The sequence below is a fragment of the Stomoxys calcitrans genome, chromosome 1 (genome assembly GCF_963082655.1).
Source record: "Stomoxys calcitrans chromosome 1, idStoCalc2.1, whole genome shotgun sequence".
NCBI classification, from domain to species: domain Eukaryota; kingdom Metazoa; phylum Arthropoda; class Insecta; order Diptera; family Muscidae; genus Stomoxys; species Stomoxys calcitrans.
In genome coordinates this window covers 182702310-182718667 of record NC_081552.1, presented here as the reverse complement: position 1 = coordinate 182718667, position 16358 = coordinate 182702310, and the positions used below count along the sequence as shown (strand labels likewise).

The window sequence follows — 16358 nt, the reverse complement described above, 5'->3', positions numbered from 1 at the left end:
CTTGCTACACACTGCAGTGGTCTGGTAGGTTAGGTTGGAAAGAGGCTGCGGATATTAATCTGTCCCATGCCATTATGGACATACATCTAACCAATAATCGATTGTTGTGAGCTCTAAATACTAAAAAAAATTACTGATACCAATAGCTATACTGACCTCCTTTTTACTTCCATTCAGTAATAGCCTTTTCCGGATCTCCTCTTACGATTTTCGACATCCTATCGACCGTTTCACTGTCCCACAGGGTTGCATGCGCATTCGTCGCTTACGCCCTTAACTCGAAGTGTGTCGACCTGAAAGGCTTCGGGTTAACTAAGTTTATTGACGGCAGCTCGTCTGCTTTCTCTTTCCCAGTAAGTTCGCTATGGCCCGGCACCCAAACGATGCGGATCGTGCCATCCTCAGAGGCGTTAATCTCGTTCTTACATTCCAACACTGTTCGTGATCTTAACGTCCTGGTTGTTATTGCCCTTATGGCCTGTTTACTGTCCGTAAAGATGTTTATACTCGACGTTCTTGCGTCAACACAACACTACCTCACGCATTCCGTGATCGCCCGGATCTAAACCTGCAGGACCCTATTATGGTCAGGCAGTCTAAAACAGATCTCAGTCCCTTGGTTCTCAATGTAGACACCCAGGCCCACTCTGTCCTCTAGGTTTGATCCATTCATGTAATATGTTCTTCTAGATGGCAATACAAGAGTTCCGTCAATCCAAGCCCGTGCCGCTGGCAGCAGTACCTCGCACTCGACCTCAAGTATCGTCTCAGGTATCCGATCGGAAACCTCTTTCATTCCTTCCAGGTTTCCTGTAGTCGCCTCGATTATACTGCGATGGTATGACCTGCTCCTACCATCGCCTTAAGTCTCATAGCCGCAATGGCTGTCTTACACTTAATCTACATGTCTATGGGTCGGACGTCTAGAATGGTCACCATTGCTCTAGTAGGAGTGGTCCTCATCGCTACGCCTATGCCAAGACAACATGTTCTCTGAACCTGTTGTATAATCCTAACGTTGCACTTTTTCTCCATCGCAGTTAACCAAATTACTAGGGCGTAAGAAAGTATTGGTCTAATCACGCTGCAGGGGCGTGGACTATCCTCGGATTCAGGCCCAATTTTGAGCCCACCTTTGTCTTCCTCGTGAACAGGGATATTTCAGTCTTCTCTGGATTAACATTGAGACCCCTGGGTCTAGCCCAGTCATATGCAAGACCCTTTCTGACTTTCTGCATAGCTGGTTCGGATCCTTACCTCTAAGAAGTATTATTACATCGTCTGCATAGCAGAAGAGTTCAAATCCCTACTCAGTCAGCATCCGTAATAGGTCATTTATGGTGGTCACCCATAGGAATGGCGTTAAAATGCCCCGTGACATGCCTTGTGCCACTTCCTCCCTTATATTTATGTCGTGGGATCCGCATTTTATCCACTTGTTCCTTAGCATATGGATTATCCAGTCTCTCTCTCACACACTGATCTAAGAATTAGATCAGTGTGTGGTTCCGCACATTGTTCAAAGCCCTCTCGATGTCAATGCATACCGACAGTGTGTACGTTTTGGAATAAAAGGATTCTTCTATTTTATGCACAACCTCGTGCAGGGCAGTCTCCACCGACCTTCCCTTGACATAGGCATGCTGTTAGTTTTTGAGCAGTTCGCTGGATGTCCTGAGACCTTACTCTTTATCATGGTGTCCACAAAACGTTCATTGTTTTGAGTAGAAAGGACGTAAGGCTTATAGGCCTTTGGTGTCGCATAAATGGCCTTGCCGGGCATGGGTATAAATACCACCCTTGCCTCCTGCCAGGCTTTCGGAGTTTATGCAAGCCCCAGGCACGCTGTGAAAATACTGGCCAGGTGGGGCGCCAGATAGTCTGCCTCCTTCTGTAGTAACGCCCGAAATATCCCATCAGGTCCGGGTGACTAAAATGGTTTTAAGCTCCTCAAGGAATCCTTCACCATAAATTCTGTAATGATAAACCTTCGATCAACATCATTATTCGAAGGTTCCGGTGTCTCCGTGAGTCCCTTCGTATCTTGTGGAAAATGGGTTGTCATCAAAAGCATCAACATGGCCTCCGTTGTCTTTGCTCTCACTCCCATGTCGTCTACTAAAATTTCAGTTTGAGAGAAATTTTTCACCTTGGCGGCGTCATTAACGCTATCGACCTGTTTGCAGAAAAGGTTCCAGGAGGCACGTTTTGCCGCTCTCGTAATTGTATTATATAATTCTTGAGCGGTTTGTAATACACATCCCAATAAACTTCCGATTTTTAAGACGTGCTCTTTTAAAAAGTCTGCGGACCTTTTTCCAATATTGCGAACCCCCCCGGTCATCCACGGTTTTTCTTGGGCTGATTTTGTTTCCCGTAGAGGACAACGGTCTTTAAAAAACCCCACCAGTGCAGTCGTAACCCTGTTGACATTTTCATCTATGCTTGGACAATGTAAATTATCTTTCCCAAGACTTCTTCTGAGTAGTTTTCTGAATTTTGTCCAGTTGGTTTGGTGGTCGGGTAACCTTCTCGATATGACCAATTCTAGTTTTTCAGAGTACAGCCCAAAGCCCAACTGGCCGGCTAGTTTGGAACCATTCATGTAGAAGTCTATGTAACTTCTAATACCAGGGATATTGTGGTTCCAATCGGTTCTATCAGGAATAGTGGTCCAGTACATTTTATCAAAAAGAGGCTTATGCAGTGTGTAATCCACACTGCCTGGAACATCGGGATTTGTATCAAGGATAACACAGTCGTATAGTGTAAAGTCCTGACTGGCTGGAATATCGGGAAAGCTCGCTCATCCTTAAGGCAGTTGTCGCAGAAATTTGTCTAGCTAAAATTTTCCGAAGCATTGAATCTAGCATTAAACCATCAGTGCATAAGATGGTGTCGTCCCCAATGAAGCTGTGATGCACATCGTTCGTATCCGGATAGTGTCCAGCGACACATCCAGGCATTTTTGGCTATCAGTAAATGGAACATTATTTCCTCTCTCCACCGTGAACAACTTCCGCCTTAGACGAATTAACACCTACACTACTTTCACCGCCCACTTTGCCATCGTACATAGAGCTTTCTGAGGTTTACCCCGTAGAGCGCCGAACAACGACAACGACTTCGTGGCATAATCGATTCAATGGAGGGTGTGCCGCGCGGATGGTTGATAGCGTGCCTGCCTTCTCGGAACTGTGTTTTTACACCGATGGATTCAAGCTGGATGGGGCAAAGGGACAGGGGTGTTTCTTGAGTTTTTAGAAGAGATATGCGCTTGAGTGATATTATTTCGACTCACGTTCACAGTCGCTCACGAGACGAAAACTTTACTCAAGCACAACTCATGATGCACTGATGGTAATCACGAGGCACTCATGACTCACGAGAAAATCGCGAAACACGAGGCACTCACGAGAAAAGCACGACTAACGAGACACTTAGGACTCACCAGACAATCACGACTCACGAAAAACTCACAGTGACGGTTTAACAAATAATTTTCGATCCAACGAATAATATTTTTTTCCATGCTTCTCATATCTTACAGCATTTCAACGTTCGAATATTAATGGATAAAATGCTTAACATTTTCATATTTATGCACCTCTAGTCAGATTCGTTGAGAGCGTGCAAAAAATGTTGGATGGGCTCAAGGCGAGAAGGATTTCTGCAGTGTCTGTGGGAATAAGAAGGATTTGAAGGTAGTCGAAAATCTGCTGTGCCAATGCTCCGTGATGTTGGGCAGAAGGAGAGGGATTATGGTGAACACCTCTTTTCTTCTTTAAGCTCCCAGCAGACATACTACCCTCTTGTCATTCTCGACTTCTGTAAGGACCTGTGGTGGCTGGAGGGCTAAAGCGTAAGCCCAGAATAGTTTTAGCAGAATGGCACAGTGGAATCGAAAAAAATTGTAATAAAATCTGTCCTTTGAGGGAGAATTATTTGTAATTTAAAATGGTTAGCGTTGACTTTTGACAAATGGAATCACAAGTGCTTTAGTAAATTGAAAAATACGAAGCCAGTCTCGGTCAAAATCGTAGACCTCAGCGGACTTTTTTGCAACATTTTTGAGCACAATTCAACAAAAAATAGGAAATCCACGTATAAAGATTTGGCAGTCCGAACAAATTGTCCAAATACCAAGTAGATCAAATTTAAGACCAGCCAAGAGGCGTCCGGACTATCTAATATCTTTAAATTTGCACGTGGCTTCCATAACACCTCAGCTCTTATAGTTCAAAATTTCAAAGTTCCCTCTACCCGTTATCTAACAGCAGATATTTTACCATGTTTTTCGATTACATCCCACTGTGCGGTCCCTTAACATTGAGCTTAAATTTGCATCGAAAAGCACTCATTGATACGAGAAAACTGTCCCCATTGTTCTTTATTGACATTTCATAGGTCGATTTGCAGCATTCTACCCTATATGCCAGTGTTTTTGTATTGATAAGGAAGTTTCAAGACCTCTAACTGACTCATATTCGTGTATTTATGGACTTCAGGCTGAAAAATGCAAGTCTGCAAACAAATATCAAAAAATCAACTCGCAAAAGATTAACAACTTTTAACTTTGACGACTAAAACTCTACTTCACGTGAGGCAACTTTTCCGCGTTGCTTTAATGGGATTTGTGTGCAGGGTTGCATTTTCGCAGAGCGACGCTCAAAATCAAAGCTCAACGTTTGTTGTCTAGGCAAATTTATACAAGACAAGGTCAATAGCCCACCAACAACGGAATCAACTATACATCCTGTGGGGATGGTGGCGCAAATTCCCATTAGGCTATCAAATTTCTAGACATTTTAAACACAACGCTCCTCAGCGGTGCATTCTATTTTAGCCTTTTATCTTGCAACTCTTAAAATCACGAAATTGAAAACACACTTCTCTGAGTGTATAACGCTTTATTATTCAAAGACCATTCCACAAATTTGCCGACCCCATTCAAATAATAACAAATTACTATTGCAATGAAACAAAATACTACGGCAGGTACAGTAACCGGCAAACAAACAGCGCACACATGACTTTAAGAGCTTTTCCCCTGTTCTCCCATCCATTCCCCACTCAACAACCCACAAAACAAGTCATTGATTATAACCAAATATTCCTCTAGCTAAACGATTTTGACTCACGTTTTTCGGCCATACAACAGATGACAGCTAAAAATAATTTGCGCACTCTCGCAAACATTCAGATTCTCACACAAATAGCAACATGAGTATGAATGCTCGCGCTACCATTGATAATAAATAACAAAGCGCAAGAATTATTAAAAAAAAAGAAACTCACAACCGGAGCTGCCAGATTTGCCGATTTTTCGGTATTTTGCAGGTTTATAATCAAAAAATGCCAATCTTTTCAAAATTTTAAAAATGCGTGTATCTTTTCAATTTTCATACTAACATCCGACGGGTGGAGGTATTTTGTTGTTCTATTTGCAATACATCGAAACCTCTATTTTCGACCCTAAAAGGTATAAAATTCTTAATCGTTAAAAGGAGACCCCTAATCATTGAGCTTAAACTTAAATCGGACAGCACCCATTGATATGCCCTTGTTCCCTAATGGAATGTTCATGGGCAAATTCGCATTTGCAGCTTAGATTTCTTAAGTTCAGTTGGCATTTTGCCTTCATTTGCGAAATTTTTACAGGACCTTCTACATCCGGGCTATGGCCATAGTTGGAATCAGATAAGGCGTATTTTTTACCCTGGCTAAAATATATCCATTAGGGTTGTACGAAAAATTCAGCTGAACTTAAGACGTTTCACTTGTGCCATTTCTACATTGACTCGTTTTGCTTTTGTCGTTTTGAAAAACATCTCACCCTTCACACTAGTTGAGATGTTTTGGAAATTGCACTTTTTCACACTTCAACATAAATGTTATGATGCACTATTGTTAAGATTTATTTTTCTTGCTTTATCTTTAAAATTTTGTTGATTTAAAAATTTTTTTTTTTGAAAAATTTAATTTTTTGACATTATGGAGGGCTGTGTTTATTTAGCACAATTTAGCCATTTATTTGGGCTCACATACTTTGAATGTTTCGTTTTTGTGGCAAACGAGTCGTTTTGCCCTTATAAATTGAAAAGGAAGAACGAGTCGTTTTCAGAGCATTATAAAGGGAAAACGAGTCGTTTGCTCAAAACAGCTTTGGTCTAAACATAGTATTTTTTTTAAGCTCTTTTGATTTTAATGTTAAGCCTATTATGCACCTAAAGCGCAATTTTCGGTAGCAAATACATGGTGACAAAAACTGCACTCGTTTGGCCAATCTGTCACACTTTTTTGCTGATAAAGTACTTACGCATTTATTAAAATTAAGCGTTATAAAATAAATAAAAAGTTTTAATAATGAAACCAAACAAATATACAGTGCTTTCAATGTCACCATACAACACAAAGAAAATCGAAAATTACGCTAAGGATATTTTTATAGCGACGAAAATTCCGTTTGAGTTGCATACCGCCCATAAAACAAATGTTCCGATTTTTATACCCACCACCGAAGCATGGGGGTATATTCATTTTGCCATTCCGTTTGCAACACAATCGAAATATCCATTTCCGACCCTATAAAGTATATATATTCTAGATCGTCGTAAAAATCTAAGACAATCTAGCCGTGTCCGTCCGTCCATCTGTCTGATGAAACTTTTAACAGATTCCGACAGTTCTCAATCGACAGTTTTGAACCGTTGGAAAACACATTCGAATACTGTAAGAATTCTTTCGGAATTGGTTGGGATTCGGTAAAACAAGTTCCCTTTCGAATTTCCCATAATTTTGGTATAGAATGCTGTAAGAAACATTGGCAGAAAAATCAGATTTCTGTTCGACATTACGTTTCGAAGTCATGTCAACCATTTTATATATTTTTCCTTAAGAATTAACACAGACTTCGGATCCGAATTCGCATAAATTTTCACACTTTCGTACAGATTTCTGAACGTTTGATACACTGGGTTGACACAGAGACTTGCAAATTGCACATTTTACCCATGAACATTCCACCAAGGAACAGGGGCAAACTTCTCACATATCAATGAGTGCACTCCGATTCCAGTTTAAGCTCAGTGATAAGGGGCCTTTTTTACAGCCGAGTCCGAACGGCGTGCCGCAGTGCGACACCTCTTTGGAGAGAAGTTTTACATGGCATAGTACCTCACAAATGTTGCCAGCATTAGGAGGAAAAAACCACGTCTGAAAATTTTTTCTGATGGTTTCGCCAGGATTCGAACATTCAGCGTCATAGGCGGACATGCTAACCTCTGCGCTACGGTGGCCTTATGTTATACTTCTCAACAACCGTGTCCTATAAAGTTCAGATCGGTCTTTATTGGGATATAGCTGCCAAAAAGACGAATATTGAGCCAAAATTGAACAGTGACTTGTATTTATAAGACCACTCAATGTTCGTGCCGAATTTAGTCCAAATCGGACCATATTTCTATAAAGCTGCTATGGGTGCATAAATAATGCATTTTTCACCGGTTTATGACGAATGGTGGTTTACGTATATACCCGAGGTGGTGGGTATCCAAAGTACGCCATGATCGTACTTAATGCCTTTTCTACTTGTTTAAAATTGGAGTGCCAAGGTTTGGTGTGCTGATTTTCTACTAAATTAATCTGGCAACTCTGCTCATAACGCTGTTTGCATGTACAGACATTTGCAAACATAAAGCCACCTACCCCCATATTTTATTCATTTCTTTGTTATTATTTTTTTTTAATAAAAGTTGTTGCGTATGCCGCCGTGGCCGCTGCCGTTATTGATTGATAAATAGAGGACCCAAGCCAGGCAAAACGTGGAGGGAAACATTTAATTTTGCCAACATCTTTGTGAATCATGTTGACAGCCAAAGATACTTTAACATGAAACACGTGTTTGCACACACACACACTCACTCACTCCCATACTACTTATAAAGCTTCAGTGCACTCGTTCGTACATCAAACGCATTCAAGCACTTCGTTGTTAAGAGATTTTTTTAAATGCCCAATAACTTTTAGTAAGACGCACAAATGAGACAAAAACACTGTAACTGCAATGATTTAATGCAAATAACTATTCAGTATACAGAAATACACGTGACTGCTTCATTTCTTGGAAAGTTTTCCTATCCCTAATAAATTGTTGCTCTTTGTATGTCTTTCTTGCTTTTATTTATAATACAACAACTTACATTTTTCCGCAATTAAAAATGCTCCCTCGTCTGTTTTTGTTTTTATCCTTAGTTCAATCAAATATACACTGTGGCATTTGTTAGAAAGTTCGTAAGCACTTTTAGTAGATGCAACAAAAATCTTTAGGATAACGGATGCAAATGCTCTTTTGCCACAATATTAACCACTTTTTGAGAATATCCGAGTTTCTGCTTTAAACTTTCGCTGTTCCCAAACAAATGCTGACTGTGTTATGCTAGACGCGTCTTGAAACTCCAAAACGAAATGAACCGCAACAACAATTAAGCAGGCAAAGACTCTCTCGCACTTGCACATACACAATCTCAAAGAAAACAGAATGGGGATAAAATATTAAACCAAAAAGCCGGTTACAGAAAAGTCAGAGACGTTACCACAACTAAGCCGTCAAGGGGGAGCTTTAAGGTGTTGCCGAACATGCCAGTCCAACACACAGTGGAAGAAAATAAAAAAAAATTAAAAATATGCCGTGTGAGAACGGGTAGAGATATCTCTTCGCAAATCGGAAAATGCGAAGCCAATCTCGGACAAAATTTCAACAAATAAAAATTCAAACCGGAAACCAGTGGAAATATTGTTTACCTCAAGCCAATTTTTTGTAGAGATTTTTGAGCACTATCCGTCAAAAAGTAGGACCACAAAATAAGATTTGGCAGCCCGAACAAAGGGCGCCCGGCCACGGCAAGAGGCGCCCGGCCACGGCAAGAGGCGCCCGGACCACCTAGGTTCTTGAAATTTGCACACTGTCTCGACCGCAGCTTTAACCATTCCAAATTTTAATGAGATATCTGAACCAGTTCTCACACGTCATATTTTAAATAGTTTTTTTTTTATTTTCTCCCACTGTGCTACAGCTGACTTACGACTTTCCCTACTTTTGTTCCTGTAGTCTCTTATCTTTCGCCACTTTGATAACTGTCAGATCAATTGTTTCTACATATTTATTTTCATAATTGAATGTTATCTCTAAAAATATTCCGGCACAATAAATAGAAAAATAGTGATAAAAATATTAAAAAATAGTTCCACATAATAATTTTATTGGGTATTGATTCACTAAAGTACGATTACGAAAAGCGACTAGCCGACATACAACTTATATTATCACCATCGATCGAACTTTTGAGGCCCTAGATGCCTAGGCGGAGTTCCGGGCGATCACGGAAACCGTGAGGTGGGGTGGTGCTAACGCGAGGACAGTGTGAACATCTTTACGGACAGTAAAATTGCCATTAGGACTATAACAACCAGGACGGTAAGGTCACGAATAGTCTTGAAGTGTAAGAAGGAGATTAACGCCTTCTCTGAGAATGGCACAATCGGCATCGTTTGGGCACAAACTTCTCCGGGCCATAACAGAGTAAGGGGGAATAAAAGGGCAGACGATTTGGCAGTGAAGGCCAGAGGACTGCCGTCAATAAACATAGTTAACTCGAAGCCTTTCGGGTCGACGCTGTCCGAGTTAAGGGCGCGGGCGACGAACGCATGTAACACTGTGGAACAGCAAAACAGTCGGTAGGACGGTGAAAATCCTATAGGGTGATCCGAACCGCGAGAGGATGAGATTTTTACTGAAAGGGAGTAAGAAGGATATCAGTATAGCTTTTGGTATCAATTCGGGACACATAGGACTACGAGCTCATTTATTGAAAATCGGAGCGGCAACTGATATGGGGTGATCCGGATCGTGAGAGGACGAGGCTTTTACTGAAAGGAAGTAAGAAGGAGGTCAGTATAGCTTTTGGAATCATAACGGGACACATAGGACTACGAGCTCATTCATGCAAAATCGGTGCGGCAAGTGATAGCATGCGGGGAAGATGATGAGACGTTGAAGCATTTTCTATGTCATTTCCCGGCTTTCGAGGCTAAAAGACACCGCTACTTAGGTGGGGACACAATACCAGACATGAACCAACTCAGAGGAGTGGTATGGAGTCCCTAACTTTTTTATTTTATTTTTCGAGGTTAAATTTTAGCTGATTACTGGCTAAGTTGTATTTCCATAGTGTCATGGAGCGGATTAATATTCGCACCCTCTTTTCAACCTAACTTAATGTATTGTTATGACTTCAAAATCCACTATTGTCCAAATTTGTCTATAATCTGATATAGTTCCCATATGAACCGATCTACCTATTAGTTATCTACGGTCCTTAGAAGCTTTAATTTTTTACAAGAATTTGGTACGTTAAATACTCATATGTCCTTCAACTACGTTTAGAACTTAACACTTTTTTATTTGTTTGAATGTTTGACAGTACTTGCTATTGAGGATGTCAACTTGTCCATTTGTTATATCCAATCTTTGTTTACGTTTTCTCATATTTGCATATTCAATCGGCACATTTCGATACCTTCCATGTTCATGAAACCCCGTCACTTTTTGTTTTCGGCAAGTGATGAAACTTTCTATTAGTGAATCTTGCTGTTGAGTACAGCAGAGGTGTTTTTATTTCACTCCCCCCAGAATATCTCGCAAAATTTTGCAGTTACTCGGTGTATCCTTCAAATGTATGCTGGTCTGCGCCTGTCCCAAGTCCAGCGGCATATCTAAAGCACGGGAGTAGGCTTAGAATGAAATCTTAAGACCCAACCGACCCTGGCGAAGACACGGGATTGGTGTCCAGGGGACAAGACCATTACACTGTCATCCCCACTTGCTTAACATTAACTAGGCCATCGGCAGCGAACAGAACGATGAATAATAAATGTCGCCTGGCTCTCAAACTTTTTTATAGAATTTGCGGAACTATTCCTAAGACACTCACCACAGCACAGCAGTCTTCGGGGGAAAGTTCCGAAAGGGAACCAGATGTTAGTGTGCTAATCGGTCATTAGGCCCAAAATGTGAGCGAATGTCTTTTTGATGGCGAAAGGATTAGAAGTTGTTCTTATCTAGGAACCATGGATGTGACAAGATTGGTGGACTATGAATATTTCGAATTAAACTGAGAGATGTCGCCATCAAGTTAGTGAATAAGACGGGATGACGTTCATGTATGTTGTTATGAATAACTGTAAAGCGTTGCTCGATGGAGCAGATCAAATAGAGTTGGTCTGAAATTGAGAAATCTCAAACAAAATGTAGAAAAAAACTCAATGTGTAGATGTGATTCCCTTAAAATTTAACCACCCTATAGAAGCACATATGTAAGTGAGGGCGTGTCGGATAAGCGATTTTCTAACGACTCCCTTCTTGTAGTTTCTTCTTATATTTTTGCAGATATTTCCAACATTTTCTTTTCCCATTTCCACCCACACTTCTTTTTCTTTCTCTAGGATATCACAATGGGCCAGACCTCTGAGTGAACTAACCTTTTTATGGTGGGCTACCCATTCAACCTAAATAAGGAGCAAAAATCTTATCTCGAGACGACAGCCTTGTGCCGATCAAGGTTCCATGGGGTAAATCGGTATAGACCTAGTTCGCTACCCATACAACCTAAACATGAGGCAAAAACTTATCTCGAGACGACAGCACTGTACCGATAGACCTATCTCGCTGTTTCTTGACGTTAATCACCCATGTAGGGGTGATGTATGTGGGGAAGCAGTCAGGTTTCCAACTGCCGAGATAGAACTATACAAACGTATAATCACCACCGATTTGTAACTATATCTCAGATTATATGCCCGACACCTGATTCCTGTCATCCAGCTATAACCACTCGAAGCTGAGACTTTAATACGCATAACGAATTGTGGGATTCTCTCAAATAAGGACCAAAAAAGGAAATTGGCTTGGCGGATCAGATAGATAGCTCCACATTTTGTTCTGGCAAGCACCCCAAATTTATGGGTGAATGATGCAGTTTGCTAGATATATCGATGGTGTCAAAAGTTCTGGTTAATGACGTATCTTGACAACCCGTCATTTCATTTGAACCAGAAATCCTCTCCATCCTAAACCTAAACTTCTCCATTGATCGACCATACGACTTCATAATCTCTGAAAGCCAGGGGTATATCAATCAGAAAAAAACTTCAGCGGTAAACCAGCGTAAACCAGCCGCCACTTCAGTGAACTATCACCTTTCTCAGATGCACCAGCTTTATACCAGCCAGTCGAATACTGCATGTGAGGTCCAATTTCCTGGTATAGGCAGCGGAATTCGTCGTTTTGTCATTGTTCTCCCCTTTCAAAAGACAAATGATAACACTTAATGTGGAGTTACATACGCATTAAAAATGCCACTCTGTAAATAAATCCCACAAAAGCGACTCGCAAAAATTACAGAATTTCTAACTTTGTCGATTGAACTCGTGTGAAGGCCACCGTAGCGCAGAGGTAAGCATGTCCGCCTATGACGCTGAACGCCTGGGTTCGAATCATGGCGAGACCATCAAGAAACATTTTCAGCGGTGGTTTTCCCCTCCTAATGCTGGCAACATTTGTGAGGTACTATGCCATGTAAAACTTCTCTTCAAAGATGTGTCGCACTGCGGCACGCCGTTCGGACTCGGCTTTAAAAAAGAGGCCCCTTATCATTGCACTCGTTGATATGTGAGAAGTTTGCTCCTGTTCCTTAGAGGAATGTTCATGGGCAAGTTTGTATTTTTTGATTGAACTTGTGTGCAATTCTGTGTTGCCATACGTGAAGTAGTGTTTTTAGGCGTCAAAGTACAAACTTCAACTTTTGCGCATCGTGTTTGTGGGATTTGTATGCAGAGTTGCATTTTTAATGCGCGCGCATAGTATGTAACTGCACCTTTAGGGTGGGTTTCTCGTAAAATAACTAAAGTTCGTGTTAGCTAATTGTGACTATAATATCACTGAGTATAGCCTTGAATCTGACAGCACTTATTAACAAGTGAGAAGTTTGCCCCTGTTCCACAGTGGAATGCCCATGGACAAATTTGCATTTTTGAAGTTTCTTACTTGCAGCAAATTTTTGCTGGCAAATTGTTACTGGATAAGTACGCGAACACACCCATAATCTGAGTATTCTGTTCAGTTTTTCCATGAAGGAATGCTGTCAAACTCCATATAAAAAGTCGGCAAAACGTTGGTTGAAAATAGGCGGAAAAGTAGTACTCAGTTTATAGTAAGGAAACTGAGAAAAAACTATTATAGTGACAACACTTGAAACTATTTCCGGCATAATTTTTGCTTGTTTTATTGGTTTCAATGGTTCTTTTTTCTTTATTTGAGAAGAGATATATAAAATAGAGAAAACAATAAGTGCAGATAAAGAAACGTGTTTTGGTATTGAAAAAAAAACATTTGCTTGCTGTCAAATTCAGCTCGCGGAACAATTAAAAATTTCAGCGGAAATTCCGAAAGCAGAATCGAATACCAACCCATATATAACGAAGCAATCCGTACACAAAAAACAGCTGCAGTTATCCGGCATCCACATTCCGGTTAAGGTTTATCGTTAGGATAGGCAATAAGAATATATTCAGAAAACCCAAATCCTTTAACCAGAAGAACATCGATACGATAAATTGTAACTAGAGAACTCTACAATTCGATGGATAGAATATGAGTAAGAGGAATAATTTTGAGTGATACGCCTCTGACTTAAATTTTTGAAGCGATCCAAAACCACGTGTTGGCTTTATCAGGTTTTGCTTTAACACATCATCATACACGCAGGGTTGATGTAATCAGAGCAGCACCAAATGTTCTACACGTTGTTAAATGTAGACACGCCCCCATCCCCTTTGGACAGCCACAAACCAATAAAGTCTGATTAACCGAATAAACAATCATGCATCCCCGATCGTACCACAAATGAATTTAATTGATGGCAAGGCAAGTGTAAGTTCTATTACTAATGAAGGCTAGCAAGGCCTGTTTAAGAACATTATTGAAATACTTTTGGGCAAACAAAAAGTATCGATTTTTTATTATTTTGTTGTTTTTCTTTTTAAGAAGGGGAAGAGATCTTTGAACTTTTCCCACCAGACAATCAACAATCTGAGACATGAGAACTTTTTCTATAATCAAGCAATGCTTCTCCCGGGGCCTAGCTAATGAGAGTGTAAGTATAAATGCCATTTGTCATTTAATATATGAGGGTTCTTTTTAAAATTTTTGAAGAATGTTTGACTAGTCTGCCTCAGGCACAATTTGGTACAAACAAACCTTTTTGTAGTATACAAGGTCTGGTTTGTAGCTCAAGGCCAGAGTGCACTAAGAAGGTAGAGTCAAGCAACCAGCTGAGTGCAACTTTTTATACCCTGCACCACTACTATGATACAGGGTATAATAAATTATTGCATTTATTTGTTACACCCAGAAGAAAGAAAGCTAGAACCATTGATAAGTATAGCGATCAGAATCACTTTCTGATTCGATTTAGCTATGTCCGTCTGTCCGTCCATGTTAATATGTGTATAAAGTAGAGATCGTAATTTTCACACGACCATCTTCAGGCCACCTTAGCGCAGAGGTTAGCATGTCCGCCTATGACGCTGAACGCCTGGGTTCGAACCCAGGCGAGAACCTCAAAAAAATTCAGTGGTGGCGACATTTGTGAGGTACTATGCCATGTAAAAACTTCTCCCCAAAAAGGTGTCGCACTGCGGCACGCTGTTCGGACTAGGCTATTAAAAGAAAGGCCCCGTATCATTGAGTTTAAACTTGAATCAGATAGCACTCATTGATTTGTGGAAAGGTTGTCCCTGTTCCTTACGTAAATGTTCATGGGCAAATTTGCATTAAATCTCCAAATTTGACCCAGGCATTTTTTTAAGCCAAGAGAAGAAGCCCATTGAAATTGGATAACATCGATTCAGATTTGGATATAGCTCCCATATACACATATGTTCTTCCGATTTGGATTAACATTTCAATAATGTGAGCATTTGTTAACCGTTTCTCTCCACATTTGAAAGGAATTTTCTTTCTGACTCTTGACATTACTGGTGAATTTCATAGAAATCGGTTCAGATTTATATATAGCTTTAATATATATAAATCACCCGATTTTCATTTCTAAAAACCCTGCAAACGCATTTATTGCATAACGCTTTTATTTACGACTAACACAGTATCTAAGAAGTTTGATCGAAGTCGGTTTAGATTTAGATGTAGCTCCCATATTTATGTTCGTCCGATTGTGAGCAATTTGCCATAATGTGGTCAACCGGTATCTGTTAAACGTGAAAGCTGGGCAATGACATCCGAAATGCTCCAACGTCTGATCTTCTCAGCTTACACTACACATGCTATCACTTGCCGCACGGATTTTACATAAGTGACCTCATAGTCCTATGTGTCCCGACATGATACCGAAAGCTATACTGACCTCCTTCTTACTTCCTTTCAGTAATAGTCTCGTCTTCTCGCGATCTGCATCTCCCCATAAGATTTTTGACGTCCTACCGACCGCTTCGCAATTCCACATGGTTACATGCGCATTCGTCACCCACACCTTTAATTCGGACTTCGTCGACCCGTAAGGCTTCGGGTTAAATAAGTTTATTGACGGCAGTTCACTGGCTTAGACTACCAAATCGTCTGCTTTCTCACTCCCAGTGAGTGCAAATTTTGACAGTTTCAAAATAGAGAACCTGCAAATTCTTACTGGGACTTTTTTTGCCAGCAGAAATTTGCAATTTTGAACAGATGTTTCGTAAAGGTCAGCTGTTTTCAGAAAAGCATCCGTTACTTGAAAATACAAAAGTTAACGCCAAAATGGATCAAAAAGGCAGAGGTAAGTAAACAATATAAATATTGTTTATTTGTAATTATTAAATTTATTTCATTTTTATTTACTTTTAATGAGGATTCAAGGCAGCAGCAAGTGTTCAGGTACAGAAAGCTCGACAAATGAAATTGTAATTTTCTACATTAGAAAGTAAGTGCAAAATTTGCGGAATTATTTGGAAAATCATTATAAAAAATCAAACATTGTATCCTTCCAGACACCAAAAATTATGGGTTTCTTAAGTGTTTTATTGGAATCATCCTCATCGGAGAGCTACGATGAAACCAACGCCGTTTCTTTGAATTTGTTAAGGAGGGAAGATGCTGACATTGGATTGAGTGGCTCCAGCTGGGCAGTTAAACAAGTGACGCACAGTGGGATTAGAAAAATTTTGTGCAAATTAGTCTGCCAATTGTGAACGGATACAGATTTCTTCAATGATAACAAAGTGTTCGTAGCTTGAGAAAGCTCCCTTAG

General features: G+C 40.3%; 1 protein-coding gene across 1 annotated transcript in view; it reads right to left on the bottom strand.

Annotated features, from left to right (window-relative positions):
* Window positions 1-8282, bottom strand: part of LOC106084958 (ribose-phosphate pyrophosphokinase 2) — a 140504-nt gene extending 132222 nt beyond the window's left edge. The window contains exon 1 of the mRNA XM_059360642.1: window positions 8202-8282. The gene's annotated coding sequence lies outside the window, so the exon portion shown is untranslated. The remainder of the gene's footprint in view (window positions 1-8201) is intronic.
* Between the last annotated feature and the right edge of the window lie 8076 nt (window positions 8283-16358).